At 46.1% G+C, this 21,328-nt stretch overlaps 1 protein-coding gene across 2 annotated transcripts in view; it reads right to left on the reverse strand.

Moving 5' to 3' along the window:
- Window positions 1-19,647, reverse strand: part of SLC45A4 (solute carrier family 45 member 4) — an 81,539-nt gene extending 61,892 nt beyond the window's left edge. Inside the window, exon 1 of one of the 2 annotated variants that reach the window (XM_033058651.2) lies at window positions 19,274-19,647. The gene's annotated coding sequence lies outside the window, so the exon portion shown is untranslated. Of the gene's footprint in view, window positions 1-18,699; window positions 19,244-19,273 lie in introns of those variants that run through there. The other variant, XM_033058642.2, reaches the window with a different exon arrangement.
- Between the last annotated feature and the right edge of the window lie 1,681 nt (window positions 19,648-21,328).

Consider the following 21,328-nt stretch of genomic DNA (forward strand, 5'->3'; position numbering starts at 1 on the left):
TGCTCTCGTGGTGAAGTGTGATCCTTACCTCAGCCTGACATTTTAGACCCGTTCTGGCAATGTCCAGACATGTCCAGACATGTCCAGATGTTTCTCCCTTGTATTTCCTCATGTTATTTTCACTCAAGATTTGATAATTCTCAGCCTTTAGCTGCGCCTAAAGTCAGAAAGGGGAATTTTCCATAACTCAAACATTTTAGTTTAAAAAATGTGATTTTTCATACTGAGTGAGTGAGGGGGTAGGAAAAAACTCAAGGAACCAGACCCACCTTTTCCCCCTGAGGTTCTTACTCAACTCCAAATATTTAACCCTTAATAAATAAATGCACTGTCGTGTCTTGGCAGGGGAGAAATGAGTGTCAGTCAGGAGCCTCATGTGGTGTCCAGACGTGTGCTGTGTTTGCCCAGGACAGGGGCTGGAGGAAAAGCCCCTGGACTGAGGTTGAGAACATGATTGTGACAACCCCTGAGCTCTCCCCTCAGGTCCCTCCTCAGGACAGTGGCGAATCCTGTTCTTTGGAGAGTCCCTAGGCAATGTGGCACTTTGAGGCACTTCAGGCAGAGCTTTTTATAAAGAAAGCACGCAGAAGTCACCTTAAAATCTCTCTCTGGCTGTTGGCGTGCACGTATCCACTTTGTTGAGTCACGTAGCTGGAGAACACCCCAAGGTACCAATCCCCTTGCTTACCCTCACTTCCACTGGTTTGTTTGGCATGGAGTACCCAAGGACTTTAAAAGAAAAATAACCTACAGGACCTCAAACCACTGGAGAGCAACGTTCTGCTCCAAACACCTTGCCTCGTGTCTTGGCATAGATGCTGGAGTAAGGGGTCTTCCCTATTTAATGAGATATGTTAATCAACCAGACGGCTCATCAACAAGCTGCCGTGAGTTCTTTGTACTCCGTTTCACAGGTACTTGGCTTACCAAATTGTTATGAAAACTCACTTCCCAGCCAAGCCAAACAAACACCACCCCCAATATTATTTTACACGCGTGTCAAAAGAAATAACTTGCCGCAGGCCAAGCGGGTGAAGGAATTTTATGAGGCTGCGTCTGATCCTCCCTTCTCCCCTCCCTTAGACAGTTAAAGAAATGTTTGTATGATGAAAGGGGTAAGGGAGCAGAGGACAGCTGGTTAGGAATTAATGAAATGTTTGAGCATTATCATGCGATAATGGATTTAGCTGACTGTTTGCCAGTGTTCAGATCTAGTGTGAATTGCTTTATATGGAACAAGGGGATTCCTAGATTATACAAACCTCCTCAGACTGCTGCTGCTCCTAAATCCTTTCAAAACTGCCATTTTAAAAAAATAAAAGGTAATTCTCCCTCTAGATGGACAGAAGCCCTTGGGATTGTTTTGACTTGCTTTCAGATTTAATGATATTTGACACAGCTGGCTCTCTGAGGTGTCTCCTAATTGGGAGTGGCCGCGGGTTTGGGAAGCCTGAGGCTACGCTCAAAGCAAATCTGAGCACCCAGAAACCCAGGTGAGGTCTTCCAGGCAGGACATTTATAAACAGGACATGAAAAATGAGTCTCAACTTTTACACATTTGGCCTGTAACTCAGCCCCGGGGTATCTCTCACAAAGGGTGATATATCTGATGGGAGACCCAGGCTCTGGGCTTGAAACTGCTGTTTATCCTTCTTCCCACCCTCCTGCACCACATGCTGTCATTATGATGGAACTTTAATGGCTGTGTAAAATGGCCCATGTCCCTTGGTGCCTATTTTTCCTCCCTAAAAGCATTGGGATGCTTCTGTTTTTTTCAGATGTAGACTTGTGGCTAGTCAACCAAAGATATTTTGTCTGGACAAGTCTCGAGGAAGTTTTTTGAAGAAGAGCAGGAGATTGTGTGAATTTGTGACTGGCACATAGACAGGCACATTTTCAGGTCCATTTAAGTTGCCCCTGTTAGCCAAAATTGACTTGAAATTCTGAGAGCCAAAGGGCTTCCGACAGAACCCACAGGAACAGAGTGTGACTCAGCCCTTTGCCCTGTCACCAGCCCAAAGTCCACCCATCTGGAGCCAGTTGGTTCATGCCACCCCAGAACAATGTCAACAGCCCTGAGCAAACAGGGTGGTGCAGGTGTAGGTTCCCTTTGCCCATGTCCTGCTCTGAAACCTGCACTCCCCTTGTGCTGGGCATTGGTGAGGTCACACCTCAATTCCTTTGTCCAGTTTTGGACCCCTCACAACAAGGACAGTGAGGTGCTGGAGGGTGTCCAAAGAAGGACAGTGGAGCTAGGGATGGATGAAGAGTGGCTGAGGGAACAGGGGGTGTTCAGCCTGGAGTAAAGGAGGCTGAGAGGTGACCTTATTACTGTCTACAAAAGAGATGGTAGTGCTGATCTCTGTCACTTTTAGGGAGATAGTGTAGTGGTGGACTTGGCAGTGCTGGGTTAATGGTTGGGTTTTATGTTCCTAAAGGTCTTTTTCATTTCCATGATTGTATAACTCTAAAAGCAGTACCTACAACTTCTCTCACATCATGCTCATATGGAAAATAAACAGCTCATGATAGCAGTTATGTTACAAGGTGCTCATACAGGCAGTAAAATGGGGTTTGCTGCTTCTGCCACTTGTGAGGTCTCATCATGAGAATGAGAGTTCCCTGTCATTATTTTCCTGATTTGCACAGCTGAAACCTGATATTAAGGGCTGTAGAAATTATCTTGCCTCTTGAGTTTATGTGGTCTATAATTATCTTCACAATAAAACTGTGAGGAATTAAGCTCCAGAGCAGTTTATAGGAGTCAAGGGGTGACGTGACAGTCCTTCAAGAACTGTGGCTTTCAGTCCTCAAGTGCCAAGAGCAGTTAAGATGCTGCTACACAGCACTTAAGAACTTCAGGGCTTGTTCAGTTCAATCACTGCTTCCCCTGTCTTGGAGAGATGAGAACCTCTATTTTTTTTTAAATTATGCTTACTTTTCTGAAACTTTTCTGTTTCTCTGCACTTGGGCAATGAGCTGAGATTAGTCAGTTTTCCTTCTGAGCTGCCTCTTATGAAACCATGACTGTGATGTTTATGAGGTTTCCATTGCTGCAGAGGGATATTTGTATTTTGGTTGCTCTGTTTTTATTGAAAATTGATATGTTTTCATCATATTGGATGTGCAGAGAACCAAAATCCAGAACCAAAACCTGAATACAGGAAACTGTTTAAGTCTGAGATGATTTTCAAGCAACTTCATTCACGTTAGCTTTACCTTGGTGAGAGCTGACTGGTAATATTTTCAGTTTACACTGGTGAATGTCTATAAAGAGACCAATTAGTCTTCTGCTTCCACAGACTCCTGCTGCCTCCCATACAGCCAAATTTTCTGGAGTTTCACCTGAGAGATCTTGTGACCTTTCAGTGCTTAATGGGAGCTTGTAAAAAAGATGAGGAGGGAATTTTATACAGACAGAAAGTGCTAAAACAAGGGGGAATAGTTTTAAACTGAAAGAGGGAAGAGTTAAGATTAGATATTAAGAAGAAATTCTTTACTCAGAGGGTATTGAAGCACTGGCACAGGTTACCCAGAGAAGCTTTGGATGCCCCATCCCTAGAAGTGTTCAAGACTAGGTTGGATGGGGATTGGAGCAACCTGGGATAGTGGAAGGTGTCCCTGCCCATGGCAGGGGGATTGGAATGAGATGGGCTTCAAGGTCCCTTCCAACACAAACCATTCTATAGTTCTTAGTTACTTATTGCTTTCTCACAATAGCACAATGTTTCATGGATTAATTAATAGATAAATAGCCAACTGGTCTATCCCAGAGAGAAGAAAATGCCATTTCTTACCTGATCACCATGCAAACACTTAGTTTATAGCTCTAGACACTAAGTGATGACCTCTAGTTAACTGAGCATTTATCCCTGTTCCCACTGCCTACTTGTTTTGCAGGCTTGTGGCTCCAGCTGGATTCAAACTGTGCAGGTGTTACTGGGCATGCTGTTTTGATCACCAGGTGGGACCTAAAGCCTCTGTAGCCTTCTTGGAGGATTCACTTTACTCTCTGCTCTGCTAAGGCCTGTTACAACCACGTGCTGTGATTTATCTCATCTCTCCCCTTGCCTAATCAGTCACATACCTAATTGTTGTTTGCAATATTTTGGGTCCCAGCATAAACAAATTGTTTAGCCCTGTGTCATCAAAACTGCATCTGGACAATCATCAGCATTCTCCATATTTTTGGAAAATCCTGGGGAAGAACTCAGAAGCTACACCTGTGTTAGTGACTTCTGCAGGTATGACTCAGTGTTAGCAGAAGCCAGTGAGCAGTCACAAAAATAGACCCTGTTGTGTTGACTGTATTCAGAGTGTTTTCACATTTCCATGATAACATGAGTAACACTCACCTGGGTGATGGAAAACTGAGTTGGATTGGCACTGGTTGGCAACGGATGGAAAATTAGTATGTAAAGAACCTAGTGATTAAGATAATGAAAAACAATGTTAAGAGTCTTAGGTGAAGCCAAGTTTTGTAGCCCTCGAGCTTTTAGTTGTGAAATTGTTGGCTCTTGTGCTGTTTCTGAAATAGAAATCTATTTAAATTACTTAAGCAACCCAAGTTTCAAGAATAACCCCAAGCAGGCTGTTTTAGTTGTGACTGAGAAACTAAATTGGGTGAATACTTTTTTATTCTAATTGCTTGAATTTCAAAACCAGAGAACCAAACAGCTGCAGACCCTAAAGTGTTTATTATGAAAGTAATTTTAAACTTTGAGGAAAAAACGAAATGCCAAAGTTAATTGGAGTGGAAATCCCCAACAAAATACTGGGAATTTTTTAGGATTCTTTTAATTGTTTTCCCTACTGCTCCTAAGAGCTGAGTGTAAACTGAAACATTCACAGTTTTTGGAATTAACTAAAAACAGTTGTTTTAAGTTAATTGTATTCAGCAATTTTTCTCTTTTCCTAGACCTGAATGTCACCCAGTCAATGATTTTCATGGGGTGTTGGGCTCCAAAAGGAGCAACTTTCCCTTTCCTTTTCATCTCTTCATGCTCTGTAGAATGACAGAATATCTCAGTTTGGAAAGGACCCATAAGTGTAATTTCCTTCAACTCCCTGTTCCTTGCAGGACCTAAAACTAAACTATATTACATTGTCCAGGCACTGCTTGAACTCTGCAGAGGCCCTTATGAAGACCCCTACAAATACAGTGCTCTCTATAAATGGCTGCACTAGATAGAAGCCTTTTGGAATGTGGGATAGGTAATGCAATTTGCAGTTTTGTGGGGATAAATACATGGCAATGCCCTGTGGAACCCCAGAACTCTACCTAAGGAATTTTAAGAGTTTAGTCTTGGGATGAATCATATCATCTAGTTGATTTGGTTGGAAACCCTAAAAGAAGTATAGTTTTCTGTTGAAGAAACCACACACACTGACTCAGGCCACAGTCCTACACCTTGTGTCATGGTCAGGCCCTTTCACAGAACAAACCAGCCTCCAGTTCTCACTTCTGAGCTCTATAAAAACAGCTTCATTTTTCAGTTTCTCCTCAAGCAATTTCATATTTCTTCTCAACCACTTCCCAGACCTTCTGAGGGCTACAACACAACCTGCTGGAGGGGAGCCTGGAGGTGGCCTGTGTGCCTGAACACTGTGCCAACAGCAGAGACCAGGAAGATTATAATGGAGTTGTGCTTTCCTGCTGCTCTTCTTCCTTAGACAATCCTATTGGTTCAGCAGCTTCTTTCCTTACTTATATCAGGAGCCTGGCAACTAAGCTCCTGACTTAAGCACCTCAAAGACTCAAGGCTGCTTTGGTAGGACCAAAAGTTTTGTATTACTGTCAGAATAGGAATAAAGAACCTTTCTCCTTGAATGTGTTCCAGCCCATTTCTTTGGGCTGCTGATGCATTTACACTGTGGAGAGAGATGCTCTCTACAGGGATGTGTTAGCCCTCACCTGGGCCAGAGCACAGAATGGCAAAGATGATTTGAATGGAGATCGTTTACAACATGGAGAGCAGACTCAAGAAGTTACAGATGAAGACAAAGAATTTGTAAAACTGAGAGAAAGTGCCTAGCAGTGAGGTTATTTGGGAGGTTTAACAAGTTCCCCAGGAAAGCACTGTTCCTGTGGATAACTTTGAGAAGAGACCAGGAAAAATGTTTTTGAGGAGTTTAGATTTTTCATCACAACTAATCAGCTATATTTCTGCCAGAAAAGGCCTTCCCCATTCTCAATTAAACAAAAACTGGCTTGAGTGGATTGTCCCAAATTTGAACAAAACATTTTTCTTTTTTCCAGCCGGCAAACGTTTCATATATTTTCCTTGCTCTTTTTCCCCCCCTTGTTAAGTGGTTTAGGTCAGACCATAGGCATATGCTGCAGAATCTGATAGAAAAGAAATGTTTTCACAATTGATATTTTCCTAAATGCCTTTAATTTTTTTCAGTGCCCAGGTAGTTTCCCACTAACCAGCTATTCTCCCAAACCATTTCTTCTAAAAGAACCATGCCTTGTTGTTGAATGCAAACTTGAACCTGCTTTCCTGTGGTTTGAACAAATACAAGGTCTCTCTACCACATGGATTTATTCACATCAAGTACCAAACCCCCCATATTTCAGATGAGCTAGAAATCTCTTCCTCTAAGAGCTCATTTTAACAAACTTGCAGCATTTCATCCTGTCTGTGGTTTTGATCTCACTCTGAAATGCAGCTGAAGCCAAGATGTTTAAAACTTCTCAGAAAAGGGGATGCACTGTTGGACCAACTTCACATCCTCAGAATATTGGTGTAAAATTCAGAGACAGAGACAAGACTGTAAATTGGAATCTCCTCGTATTTCCAGGGCTTGAAGGCATTTGCCCACCTGATGCTGAGTTTTGTCCCAGCTCCCTGAGCTCCACCTGAATTTTACACTTGAAACCAGCCCTAGGAAAACTTACAGCTCTTCAGACCTTTGCTTTTTATCTGTGGGTGACACAAAACACAGAGCTGGTTGTAGCAGAGCTCTGGCAGCTGCATTGTTAATAACAGGAAGAACGAATGAAAGAGAAGCTGTTCAGCTGATCCAGGACCATCTCCAACTCATCCTGAGATGCGTTATTGGAACCACAAAAACTCTCCACACATTTCATGCCTGGCAGGGATGGATGTTCCACCACCTGTCTCACTGGTGGTTTGCAGGATTTACCTTGTTATCAATCAGAAATAGTGCAGGGGAGCAGAAATACCCATTATTTTCAGAGTACAAAATATCTTCTGCGTGTGTGCGCGCGCATTTCATTCACAGACTTTACTTTCTCTCGAATGACCTATGAGTATCTCTTGTCTCATGGAATTGAGTGTTGTTTGCTTGTTCACAGCTTCCTTTCCTTCCGTTATCCAGCAAAGAAAGTTTGCTTAAGTGGCTTTTGTGAACTCTTTCAAGATCCCCAGAAGGATGATACAGGAAACAGAGAGTTTCCTTTCTATACAAACTTCTAGGGTGTTCCCATAATAGCCTGAAATTTATCTGCCCTCAGCAGCCTGCAATTGGACAAAAAATTAATGGACTGTCAAGGGATCAGGCCAAACACAATTAACATATCAGAGAGGAGAGTTTGCAATAAGAAAAGAATCCTCCATTTACACAGCACCTTTTATCCCGTGTTGCCAAACTTTTTCCTTTCTACGTTTCCAATTACTTTACAAGTTGGCCATACTTTAACCATCCAGCCTGAAATTTTCCATAATTGCTCCCTGCACATTGAATACATTTTCAGAGAGCTGTAAAAGGGAAAAAGCTTCAGGAGAAAAAAAAACCCTCTTAAAAAGATGCAGTTATATTGCACTTGGCTTAAAGCTAATGAATTAGAGTTTTAAGGGTGTTTAAGCATTCTCTCTCTTTATTTTGAAGAGCATGTGTGAGTGGGAATGAGACTCCTGACACAGCAGCAGTGCTGGGGATGAGAATCTGTCACCATTGCTGGGAAAATGCATCTGGGTTTGTCCAAAAAATAAACAACAGACAAACCACTATTCCAGTGTTTTAGAGGCAGGTTTGTACCTTGGTTTTATGCCTTCTGACTGCTGTGCCTGTAGTTCCTGCAGGCCCCCAAAAAAGCAGCCCCTGTGAGCAGAACATCTGCACAGGGTGCCACAAAATGGATCCTTCAGGATTTCACCTGGTGTGACCTGGCACTGTGGGTGAGATCTGGGAGGATTTTAGCACTGGGAGGGAGGGCAGGCCCCGTGCTGAAAGCTGACAAGGTAGAAATGTGAGTCATTAAAAGGCAAAGACCAATCTGTAAAGAAACAATTACTTACATATTTAAAAAAAAAAATATCTGATCTGGAAGGCACGTTCGCCTGGTGGTTGACACTCCCTACAAAAGCACCGTGTTGTTCCAAAAGTCTCCCATGAGATGAACTAACCTTGCCAGGAATAATCACAGATCTGGAGCTGTGTAATTGCTCAACTAAAGGCAGGCAGGGAACAGATAGGGAACCTGTGCTTTGCTTTTCCTGCCTGCTTCCTTGCTTTCAGGGCTGTGTGCTGCTCTGGAGCACTTGGGCTTGTATTGGCCGGAGCAGTCAGGACACCAGGGAAAAAAAAAAAAAAAGCTTCTAAGCAACAGCTTCATGGCATGTGTTGTTTTTAACTCCATTCATAAAAGCAGTGAGCTGGGCTGTGTGAGACGGGCCGGGGCTCTGAGCGCTCGTGCCTGCTTGGAGCAGAAAGCTCTCGACGTGCCCAAGCTGAGCGCCGCCAGTCTCATACCCTTCCAGCACTAATCCAGCAATAAAGAAAATGCCTTTAAGCCACTTCAGACCCATTAGTGCTCTCCAGAATGCTAATATAGCACAGAGATGAAAGGACTGCAGTGAGGGGAGTGAGGAGATGTAGGCAACAGCTTTGCCTCCCCTCTTAGGGAGGTTTGGTTCATGTTCTCAAGAAGCAGAGGTCAAATTTCGGGAGAAGATGCCATGACAGCACAGCACAGCAGCACTCCCATCATGGGACTCAGGCAGCATTAATGGCAGGGCTGGGGTGCCTTTATTTTTTAGTGACAATTTATGGTTAACCAGAAATCTGATACTTGATCTGCTGCAGCCTGGAATGCCAAGTCCTTTTTATGACCTGTATTTGTGTGGCCACGGGCAGGAGATGATGTGAAAATAATTTGGTAGTAGCAATTAGCACAGCAATAGTTTTTCTTTATTTTCTAAATAGGCTTGGGAAAAATAATGTTTTTTTAAATTAAGAAACTAGGTTTGTCATTTTTAAAATCAAAAGCCTCATGTTGACTGAGAAAGGTCTATCTTTAGTGCCAAAAGCCTATATTTTTTCCAACCCAAAAATCCTCTGTGAAACAGCACTATTTAAAAAGTTCCTGAGAAAAGGTAAAGAGGTTCTGCTACAAAGTCTCATGATGCAGAGAAAGAAACTGAGGAGGATGGTTGATGGACCATCTGGGACTTCACAGGTTTGGAAACAGGAGTGTGGTGGAGCTCCAGGATGTTTACACTGCAGTAGGGAAGGTGAGAAGGGATTTTGCCCAGAAATACCTCCAGCAGAAGAAGGTGACAGGTGAAAGCAGGCTGTTAAATCTATTAGAGCCATTTGCTGGAGATGGAAACAAGAGATGTTCCTGCTGGAAAGCAGGACCAGAGGTTAATTAACTATAGGAACATCCTACTGAGAAGCCATCCTGTGAATTCCTATATGATGGCTTGAGGGCTTTGCCATCAGGTGCTTTAGGTGTCCCACTAAGCTGCTCACCACGTGTTTGTGGAGATAGCCTGCTTTTCCACTGCTTCCAGAGGGATGCCAGGGCTCCTGCTGCAGATCCCCAAACCTCAGGACTGTAGATACACCCAGGTGCCTGCTGCAGGACTGTGCCCTACTTTTGTGTTTCTCAGTGAAAAAGCTGCATCAAGGCTCTGGGAGAAAAAAAAAGCGGAACAAGGACAAAGTTCTGCCCTTCCACTACTCTGTTTTCATTTACAGCCAAATTTTGCCAATCTTTTACTGTCTATTTAAAACTTCTATTTCCTTCCCACCAGTCTGTTTCTGTACTGGGGTGCATGTTCCTCTTTTTTCTTTTTTCTTTTTCTTTTTCTTTTTCTTTTTCTTTTTCTTTTTCTTTTTCTTTTTCTTTTTCTTTTTCTTTTTCTTTTTCTTTTTCTTTTTCTTTTTCTTTTTCTTTTTCCTTTTTTTCTCTCCTTTTCCCCCTATTTTTTCACAGTCCACCTGATGATACTTATCACTCCAGACACACCAAGACCCTGAGCTGAGCCCAGTCTCTGTGCAGACACTGTTATATGAGGTGTCAGAGCCTGCTGTGTATCCAGGGGAGGAGACTGCCTGACTTTCCTTGGCTGTGACACTGCAGCCTGGAACTGACAGCTGTGGAAAATTAATGGATGGGCCCTGTTTCCAAGGAATGGCCATCAAGGTCACGGTTTTGAGGCTATAAGGGCACAGCCCTTTCCTACTTGGAGCCAGTGCACATGCCAGCTTTGCTGTCCCCTCTTCAGATGTCACCATGTCACCAGATCACTGTCACATGAGGATTCCGTGGGTGAGGGGGTGCCATTGGCTGCCCAGCCTGTTTTCATGCCCAGGGACTCTCTGAATACAGCCTGATGATGCTGGAGGTGTAACTGAAACCTGCTCTGCAGACACAGCTCCTGGCTGACCTGTTCCTGCCCCTTGCAAGGCTGAGCAGAGGAGTTTGTTCAAACCAGCCTTCAGGACAGGGTCACCCTGTGCAGCAGTGTGCAGGGAGGTACCTGGTGCTGCCTCTCTGCTGAGGGTCCTGGCCTGTTTAGTGCTCTTCTCCATCTATTTGGTGGTTGGTGCACTTGATTGGAGCCAATTCGGATGCACAGAAATGGATTTTTTCCCAGGCACAGAATCCTTTTGGGCACGGAGGGCCTAGGCTTGGAATACATTGAGCTCTGTCTCTGGGCAGTTTAATCTCACCAGCCAGAAACCTGTATGGATTTACACTTCCATATGCAACTGTTTGATAATCATGTTGCCATGGCTACATTTGAATCCTGCAGTAAATGTGTAATTTCACACATTTACATCAAAAGGACCTCCAGAACATACAGCTGCCTCACAAAGCAGCTGATCTCTCTCCATAAGCACTTTCCATTTTTAACATCACATTATTGTACTCACTAGTGTGCTTCTTTTGGGAGGGGGGTGAGGTCTGTAGGGCAGGTTTGGCAGTCAGGTGATCCATATTGAGTTTCCCTCAAAGTTGCCCTGCTGGGGTCAGAGCAGCCATTTCCAGGGCAGTGCTGGTTCTGCAGCCACACCAGCTACAGGGGACTGAGATCCTTTGCAATTAAAGAAGGACAAAATTAAACACAAGGTCCTGGTGTGCCCAAAGTGCAGGGACAAGGACTGAGAAAGAGGAGTGGAGTGTGAGGCTCTGCTCAGGAGTGGTGCTCACCTCTCTTAGCAGTTTGGTCTCTTCATCCCCTTTTCATCTCAATCCTCCCAGGTCTTCCTCCCTGGTACCTTGCCTCCTCTCTCACCCCCCTGCCAGCCTGATTGCTCCTCACCTCACCAGCTAGCTTGTCCCAGCGTTTTGCCCCCAGGCTACCTCTCCCTCCAGTGCTGAGTTCTGTCCTACTTGTGTTAATCCCACGGGCAGCTTTTTCCTTGGTCCAAATGTCTTTCACTGCCTCTGACAAGGCAGTGGGCAGGGAAGTGTTATTTAGAGAGGGGCAGGTCACAGGGGGAGCAGAGAAGAAGCTGAACCAGGACACAGCTTCAACCAGCAGCAGCTGAATGAAGTGGTAGATGGCACCCACTGAGCATCAGATCTGGAGAGAAATTTGCATCCAGATTCTATCCCTGCTGACTTAAACAGATTTTTTTCAGGAACTCGAAACTTGGACAGTTCTGCCTTTGGTTTTTTTCCTATAGCAACAGCAGCTGGAACAATGTTGGCACCAAGGCAGGAGTGCAGCTGGTCTCCTTGCTCAGAGCAGAGAGATGCTGGAGAGTCTTCAGCACTCACAGCATATGGACAAAGCAAACATTTCACTTCACTCCATGAATTTACTGTTGTGGAGAGAGAGAAGAAATTTGACTGTGGCAAGTGCCCAATATCGAAAATTTCTGTCTGAGAAACTGGGAGAAGGAAAAATATTGGAAAAGCATAAGATTCTAATTTTTTTCTCAGCTGTTTATACAATTGGAAAAGTTAAGTAAGTCTAATTATTGAGGTTATTGGTTTTAATGAGTCACCACCTTGCTGTTATTATTCCTGGTTCCTGTTGCCATAGGACAAGAAGCTGCAGCTGGGCTGAGCTGTGCAACAAATCACACTTGCCATTCCAAGATTAAGACATAGGAAAATGGGTGGTTCAGACAAATGGGAACATGGAGAAGGAAAGTGATATTTGCCAATGTGTTGTGTGGCAACATGACCAGTATGCAGATACTGGGAACAAAGATGGGTTTCTACCAGAGACTGAGTTGTGGATGTTTTTTGAGGACCACTTCCAAAGACGTGATAGAAAGGAGCTTGGCCTCATTGTGGGCTAGTTGTTGGTGGGAAGGGCTATGGACAGAGAAGTCACAGGCCATTGAGAGCTAAGACCTGAGTTTAGTGTTATGAGAAGGGATGAACCAGTGAAGGGACACAGCCTGAGAAACAAAAGGACAAAAGAGAAAGGTTAGAAGAAAAATCTCTGTGGGGATATCGTGAATGGGTAAGAGTGAAGTGTAATCAAGGCTCATTAGAAGTGCTTTAGTAACAGACAAAGGAAGAGATATGCAAGAGATTTACCTGCAGGGCTGGAGAAACTGGGCTTGAAAAATTCTGCAAGGTTTAACTGTAGCCTAAATTAATGGGCTTTGAAGGAGAGGTGTGAAGTGGCATCAGGAGCAGTTGCTGCATGGCACATAAACCATGACGTTGCCCACTGCGTTTTGAGAACATTTAGGAAAAATGTTTGGGAGGAAAGGGATATCAAAAACTCTGTTTTATCCAGGCTGGGCTTTAGATGGGTGTCTAATTGTTTAGATATCCTGGAGGATCAGATGTCACTGGAGGATCTGTGCTTGTGTGTGCATTAGCATGGGAGGCAGCTCTGCTGCTGTTGCTGCTGTGGAGGCAGGAACACACCAACCCCCAGCGCTTCATCGATTGGTTTCAATTGATCGGTTGTGTACAAACAAAGTGAATGAAGCTTTTGTTCCCTTGGATGTTGCAGAAGGTGTCGGGTTTGCTTGCAGCAAGTTCATCTTTTTCAGCTGATCGTGCACTTTCAGTTCTTTCTGCAGGATGGCAGAGAAAAGTCCTTTTTGAGCTGGGCTTTGAAATAAAAGGGAAGGTCTGCTAGAGCAGTGGGCTGTCAGGTTTTCTTTTCCTCTCAAATGCATACAAGGGTGCCTACTGAAAATTCCATGGGAGAAAGCACAGGAGGGGTGGGCACCGAGTGTGAAAGTTATCCACAAGCCATTGGCTTTTTCTCAGTGTGGCCCCTCCCTGTAAGCCCCACAAGAAGGGTGTCACAGTCTTTTTTTTCACCCCGTTGGGACACCGTGGCCATTCAGTTCTAGCATCCATAGCCTGAGAGCAGAGGGAAACCCTCCCCTTTATGGCATGGGTTATGTGTGTCTCTCCTTTTCACAGCTACCAAAATCTGGCATTTCCTGTTCTATTATCCATTTCCTAATACTTCCCAGGGCTTGAATGCTGGACTCGGCCAAGACTCCAGAGAGGGATTAGCATGGACTTGCCCTGGCCGTGGATGACCTTTATTCTCTTTAGCATTTATTCTTTCTAGAGGCTTGAGGAGGAGAAGGGGAGGGTAAGCCACAGCTAAATTCTGTTCTTGGATCTCCCTTCAGCCACTGAAGAATGAGCTGAGTGCCTAAATGAACCCAAAAGGCACCGTGGGGTGAGGCACATCACATCCAAGGCGGACGTGGTGGCCTCTTCCCAAGTTCCTGAGCTGCCACACGCTCCAGCCATGCTTCAGCAGGCAGGACAGCCCAGGGACTCTGGGGACTGTGACAAGGCTGCTGCCAAGGCTCTGAGCTCCCCTCTGGGTGACTGGAAAACAGCAAAGACACAGGTCATGAATGCTGTCTGGAGTGAGTGACCTGGATGTGTCTGCCCAGACTCTGTACAAAGAGGCAACGTGGCCCCGGCTCCGTTGCTTCCAGGGCTCTGTGCCGGAGGCTGAAGTGGATCCTGTCCAATGTGTGGAGAGCCAGAGCTCTTGCCCAGTTGCAGGAGAGGCCTCTGTTCTCTCTGGTACCCAGAGAGGCTCTGCAGACCCAGCTGCACAACAGGCTGGTCAAAATGGATGCCAGGAGCATCTCTGTCATCACTGCCAGACTTCCCGATCACAGGCTGCTCTGCAGCCTGACACAGCTCACTCGGGGAATTGGGATGCTCAGATGAGAACTGCATAATATATTGGCAGTTGTCCATGTCTTTTCACTCTTGGGGCTACTTAACTTTTTCACATATCATGCCAAGCCCCCCTGTGCAACACCACTGCTGTGACTTTTGTAGGTTGCTAAAGTTAAGCTGTTTTTTCCTTTGTGTGCTGATCATTGCTTTCTCTGTAGACTTGTATATATGAGAATTGTTTCCCTAAAGTCTCTTGCCTCTCTTCCAAAGCACGCTGAATCCTCTGACAATGGGAAGAAGAACCTGGCTTACCACCCAGCTCATTCTCTCCCTCTCCCAAAAGGTACTTGCTTGAAGTTTGTGAACACAGAATCTACCCCAGGAGTTCCCAGCTAATGGCACAGTCATGATCCGAGACAGAAATTGCTTCTGTGCCTGACAATTAGGTAAGAATTACTTCAAACACCCTCAGATAGGTCTGACAGGACAAGTCAGACCTCAGGAGACATGAGAGGTTGATCAGACTGACTCCAGCTCTGCACAGGGACAGGGCTCAATACTCTATCAACTGAATCCATGACTATTGGGTTTGCTTCTTTTCTCCCTTGTAAAATTGTATGATGAAATGGTTCTCCCTGGGCATTTGCCACTTCTGAACATTATTTAGTGCATTGCATCATAAATAAATAGAAATACTCAATTTCTTTCTTTGTGCTCAATGCTCTTTTTTTTTTTTGTTTGTTTGAGGTTTAAATTTTATATCCCCCAATCCTTTTTCAGCAGGTTAAAATTAATGGACTTTTCAGGGTGATCAAGGGAGAAATAGCATATCAGTCTCTTACCAAATGAGACAACATAGGAAATGTTAATTAGATAATCTTGGATAAATACCTTTTTTTGCCCTGCTCTTCCCATCAGATCAGTGTATGGGGTACCAGGTAAGTGGGAGAGGTATGGCTGCTTTTGCTTCCTCCTCCCTCCTGCATACAGAAATGAGGGACATGAGGAGATTGCAAGCTTGGAGCAAAAAGTAGTGTCTGCCAAGGAGCAGAGCTGCTCCTGTGGAAACATCCCTCCATCTCTGCCATGTGGGAAGAGAGGGATTTTGGCCATGTCCTTCTCTTAGTTATGAACAAATGGCACATGGCTGTCACTCACCACTAAGAAGCCCAGTTAATGTATCTGGTGATACACCCCAGCTGCCCTGAGGTGCTGTTGTGCAATGGAAGTTGATAAATCGGGCCAAAAAAGAGCTTTAAAATCTGCCTGCTTCCACAGTAGCTTAAACTCCAGGTCAGGTGGGCACAAAATTCACTGGGCCAGAAATCAGATTTTACAGACACTATCCATTTCCCTCCACATTTCCTTTCTACCACCAAGAATTCAGCTAATTTAGCATAATATTCCACACAACAGGAGTTAGTGTCAGTGTTGAAGGATCAACACTGCTTCTGCAACCCCCTGCATGCCAGCTGGGAAGAGTCAACGTGCCCTTCCTGGAAAGGCTGTTGCAGTGATAAGAAGATGAAGAGTGTGTTATTAAACTAGTATGCATGTGCAAGGTCCAGGGTCTCAGATTTCTGCAGAAAGGTGTGACCTTCTCTAAATTAAGGTTGGAAACAGACAGTCTTCCAAGCCAAACCATCCTATAATTCTGTCTTCAGCAGAAGTGGTGACATGAAATGGCTTAGTGCTGGATTTTCCATGAGGATACCCCTCAAACTCTGTGCCCACCAGCACAGACACACCAGTGATACGTGAGAGCCCTCCCAACCCCTGTGATTAGGGAAAAACAAGAGCTGGCATGAGATGGTAAATGCTGCCATGCAGTGTTCAGAGAAAACCTGTTTGCGTGGGATGTGCTGGAAAAATTGCTCAAGAATGGTGCATTCTCATAAGAAAAATGATCTGGCTGGTGTTCAGGTCAGTGGTTTTGTATCAGGGCTGCAGGCTGTGTGGTTGCTTCAGTATATGGTGCAGCAGCTGGCAAAGTGTTTGCTGTGCATGTGATACAATTCCCCTTGCTCTGGGGTGTTGGAGGCTCTTGCCCTCACTCAGTTTTGGATCTGGGTCTATGTTCTCAGAGCAGCTTGCACTGTCACAGGGCTCCATGGCAGAGAAAGTCAGCCCAGGAGAACAGGGCAGTCTGGATCAGTTTGCTGGTGGGGCTTCATCCTTTCTTTCATGGTGGGAAGGATAAAATGCTATGCCCGTGTCAATAGCAAGTGATAACCAGGATTCTGATCCCTGCCAGTAAAGCAGTGACCTCACTTCAGAGCTGGATAAAGAGGTTTCTGAAAACACAGATCATGAACCAGCATTAGTTGCTGAAAGAACTAAATTACAGGAATGCCCAGGTGCTAACTGGAGCCTCCTCCCAACCTCTGCTTACAAGCTGTTAACATTCCATGAAGGGACAGTTTTCACTCCATCTTCATTTTTCATCTATCTTAGGTGAAGGCTGAAGGAAAAAGTCATCTGGAAGGTCTCCTGCCAGCCAGAGAGCTGTAAGCCCTCCCTCACACACCATTCTTGCTCTTCTACCAGCAGACCCCCAGCCTTTGACAACAGCAACATTGGTCTCTGCTTGGTTCCTGTAACCTTCAAGACTAGAACCATCAGCAGGACTTCCACCAGCACCAGCCAGGCCCTGTGATTTCATGGAGTGAGGTTTAATAGGTATGTTTTAATAGGTTTGCTCGGTAGAGAGGGCCCTTTTTCCTCAACAGCATTAAACAAAATAATACAAACAATAAATTTAATGAAAGAAAATGAAGTAGCCCTCCAAGGCAGGCTGCTGCTTTTGCAGAGGTGCTCGTGCACTGCTGAACGGTTTGGTTCTGGTCAGTCCCAAAGCAGCCACTGGGAATGAGACCAGAGTAAGGTTATGTCAGAGGAAGATTGTGCTTTACGTTCCTTATGCTGCTGCTTTTGAAAAAATAAGCCTCCACAGCAACTGCTCTTTTCCCTCTGGAAGGAGAGCTGAGGCAGAGTTTGCAATGTAAAGTTTAATAGAGAAATGAGGAAGGAGCAAATTCTCCTTTTATTGCAAACACACAATGTCTCTCATTTGTGGCTTTGTGCATTGCTGACAAATACAGACAGTGGTGGGTCAGCACAGGGAGCACTCCCTGCCATCACAAACCTTTGTCCCCTTCACATCCCAGAGCTGTCCCAGCACACAGCAGTGCCATCTCTCCCTTTTGATCCCTGGTCACCTTCTCTCCAGAAGATCCACTGCTATTTGCCCACCTTTCCAATCCCCATTCTGTCCAAATCAACCCTGCCAAGTCACCCTCCATGGCATTTTCACTATGCCACCCCAGCTGGGGCTGCAAATCAACTCAGACTTTGTGTGCATGCAGGAGGTCCTGTGGGAGCACTGGGCATTTGACACCAGCTTTTGAGGAACAGGCACAGTTTTATCTATGAGATCCCCAAGACCATGAGCACTGAATTCTCCAGGAGGGATCACCATGTTAAACCCAGCCAGGCTGTCCTTTTAAAAGCACAGCCCTGCTTAACACTCATCATCACAGCTACAGTAATTCCTTGGCTGCACAGCCAGGTTTGGGGTGCAATAAGCAGCTCATGTCTCTTCTCCCCAAACACAGACACGTGTTTGCACCCACACGCAAAACCAGGGCATTAAAAACTTCCCTTCAATGGATCTTTCACAAGCAGCGTTTCTGGGAAGCCCTGGCATTCTCATGGCAGGCAGGACAGCTGGTATGAGCAGTGCCTGTCATTGTGGTGTCGGGGCTTTGCAAAACAGGGTCTGTCTTTGAAGAGATTTTTTTTAAATTTTTGTAAAAAATTTTATTAAGGGTACCCTTTTAAGTTAAGGTCTCCCTGCTCCTGACTATCTCAGAAGACAAATCACACCAAACAATGTTCCTCTGACTTGGGATTATTGTACCATTTCAAAACACCAGCCTGGTCTGGTAATTCTGCATTTTAACACCTCTGCCAGGCTGCTCCTTTATCTGCCAGCAAGCATCCTCTTCCCAAATTAACCCGTCCACAACGAGCTGCAGCAGAATCCGCATAATTGCTCTTTTTGCTCCAAACAGCCCGACTTACGAAGGGGACATTTCCTGCAGCAGCCAACCCTGCTATACTCATTATCCCTAAATCAGAGGTTGTTGCGGTATCTTTATGCTCAGATACCACCTTTAATCTCACACGCTGCCTTCAGCAGCACCGCTGGCTGCAGCAGTCCCGCATGATGCCCTCTTTCCATCCTCTGCCAGGCAAGCAAGCCAGGACGCTCCCGATGGAGCCGGCAATCACCCGGCGAGAGCCGCATCCCCCCTTGGAGCCAGGCATGCAACTTCCACCTGCGCTGGCAGGCGCGGAGCACTCACGTTGGCGGCAGCGCGGATCCCTTCCAACAGCTTAACTGCGGCTCATTTTTAACCCCGGCCAGCCGATCTAAGCTGCTCTCCGCAGGGCTCAGACGGAGCTGCCTGCATGACACCCAAGCATGCAGACGCCGGCTCGCCAGCTGACATGTCAAAGCAACGTCGTGGTTAGCAAACTCATCAACAAATCGGCTGAGAACCCGCTCATGGGCAGGAGCGGGTCCCTGCGTTCCGTGCGCTGCCGCTGCTCCGCGGTGTGTGCAGCCCCGTCGAATTCGGTGTTGCTATCCGGCGTTTTCTGCCGGTGTCTAAAATAGCATCAGGAACGTTCCCTGTTGATTTCCCCGGCAGTGTTTGCTGAGCTATGCCGGGGACCACGGTTCCCTCAACCTGCCTCCACGCAGCATGTTAAAAACATTTTCTTGCCTTCTCCTTCCAAAGGAGGTGGAGAGGGGGGGATAAAAAGCCCTGTTGATGTTTTTCTGCCCAGCTACCAGCAAATCCCGACCTGAGCTGATTCTGCTATGGCTGAAAGCAGAGGATGTCTGCAGTGCATGAAGCTGATTTGCTGACTTACCCTTCATCTCTCCCAGGAATGCCAGGTGAAGAAGCCGGCCTCTCGCTCCAGGAAAAGAGCCACAAGGAGCCGGGCAGCAGCCACTGCAGAGCCTGCTCAGAAGTTCGCTCCCTCTGTCACAGTGTGTGCAGCTTGCCAGGTATAGCCAGGATGAGAACACCCCGTGCTTTTCCCAGGATGAATGAGATCAGCACATATTCAGGCAAGGAAAAAAAAATGTGATGGTTTAGGACCTAGAGGAAAAGTGTTGGTCCACAAGTTGCTCTTCTTTACTACTCAGGATTTTCTGAGGTGAATTTCATAGGCAGAGGAGTTTCTCCTCTGCATTTGGTGTTGTTAGATGTATTAAAAAGCAAGCAAATGGTGGTGATATCCATGGGGTAGACAGGAACCCATCCTTAGCCACATGAGGTGAGGCCATGTAAAGGGCACACTCACAAGAAGCAGAGATGCCTTTATAACCTGCAGGCTGATGCCTTTTGACTCAAACCAGCACCTTGCTGTTACAGACTCCACATGAGCTGTGCAGATCTGGACTCCACTGGTCCTGGCTTTTCTGAGTGACATTGGATTAAGCTCTTTTCCACCTGGCTGTTCTGTGACTCCCCGGGTTGACAAAATCCCTTTCTTCTGCCATGTCCTTCACATCAAGCGTCTCTCAAGGCTCATCATCTGCCTGTCAGGCTGGGGATATCACTGAAACTCTGGGGTGACAGGGAGGCAGAAAAAGGGCCTGAGGTGCTTGGAGGACTCAGGTGGGCTGAAACATTTTGGTGTCAGTGTTATGTCAAAGAGAATCTTGTATCTTTGGGTCTCTGTTGTTGTGCTGGGGGGATCCTGTGCTGCAGTGCAAGAGGCTCATGGCATGGCAAGAGTTCTGATGTCTGCCTTGGTCTTAATTAATGGCTGGGAATCTGTGGGCCACAAGGGACGTGGCATTTTCCTTTAGTCTGGGAACTAGAGTGACTGCACTGGGGGAAAATGAGATGATTTCCTCAGGGTCAGGCCCCAAGGCTAGCGTGGCTGGGAACCCAGATCAGACCCCCAACTCCCTGGCTTTAGCTATTGCAAACCCTCTCCCTTTCCTTCTCCCAAAGCCCAGGGCTAGGAGTCACTGAGGCCCTGACCTCTGCTACGGACTGTCTGCATAACCCTGGGTGTGTCCCTGCACCTCCCCATCCCACTCATCTGCACAAAGTTCCTGTGCAGCTCATCCATGCAGGGAATGGGCTCCCTGCCTCCCACACGTGGCCTCATTCCCTGCTGCCATCCAGACTGGAAAGTGGGATTTGATGTGGCTGAGACAGTCCCTGTGAACAGGCTGAGGGGGAAGCCTGGCTTTCCTGGGTGTCACTTCAGTAGGATGCAGCAGAGGAGTGTGCTGTGCTCACCTGTCACCATACTAAGGCCAGGCTTGTTCTGTATCAGCAGAACTCATGGGTGGCTGTCAGCCAGACCCCAGGGGAAGGTTTATCCCACCTGCACTTGAGGTCTGGCAGAGCCTCGGGCAACTTGTTGCTTGTCTGAGCAAGTTGGCTTCAGCTGCTGAATGTGCCCAGAGCCCCACTGGGTGGGAGAGCAGGGAATGAAGCAATCATGGAGGGCCAGAGAAGATGCAGGAGAAAAGGCCATTTGAGGGCAAACTTGGCAAGAGTCCTGGCCTGGGGACATGGTCCCCTGGGCCCAGTGATCTCTGAAGTCACAGCATAGAAGGGCAGTGCTATATGGGTCCCTCTCTGAAGGGTGGGCAGTGGGGATGGTGAACCTCCCATCACCTCTGCAGAGCTGCTTCTGCCTGTGACCAGTGAGGCGGCCGTGGGCATGTTTGGAAGCTACACACAAGACTGAACTAACCTACCTCAGATAAGGCTTGGATTAATTAGTCAATACATGTTAAGTGCTGCAAAGATTTAAAGCTCTGCTTAATTGTTAAGTAACTCAATCATCAGCGGCTGCGTGGGATGCCTGAGGCAGAGAGTGGATGAATCAGCCATTCTCTGGCAAGTGCAAGGTAACGAGGGAGGAAACTTTCCAAAGCTGGGTGACAGCAGGATG

The sequence above is a fragment of the Catharus ustulatus genome, chromosome 1 (genome assembly GCF_009819885.2).
Source record: "Catharus ustulatus isolate bCatUst1 chromosome 1, bCatUst1.pri.v2, whole genome shotgun sequence".
Lineage (NCBI taxonomy): Eukaryota > Metazoa > Chordata > Aves > Passeriformes > Turdidae > Catharus > Catharus ustulatus.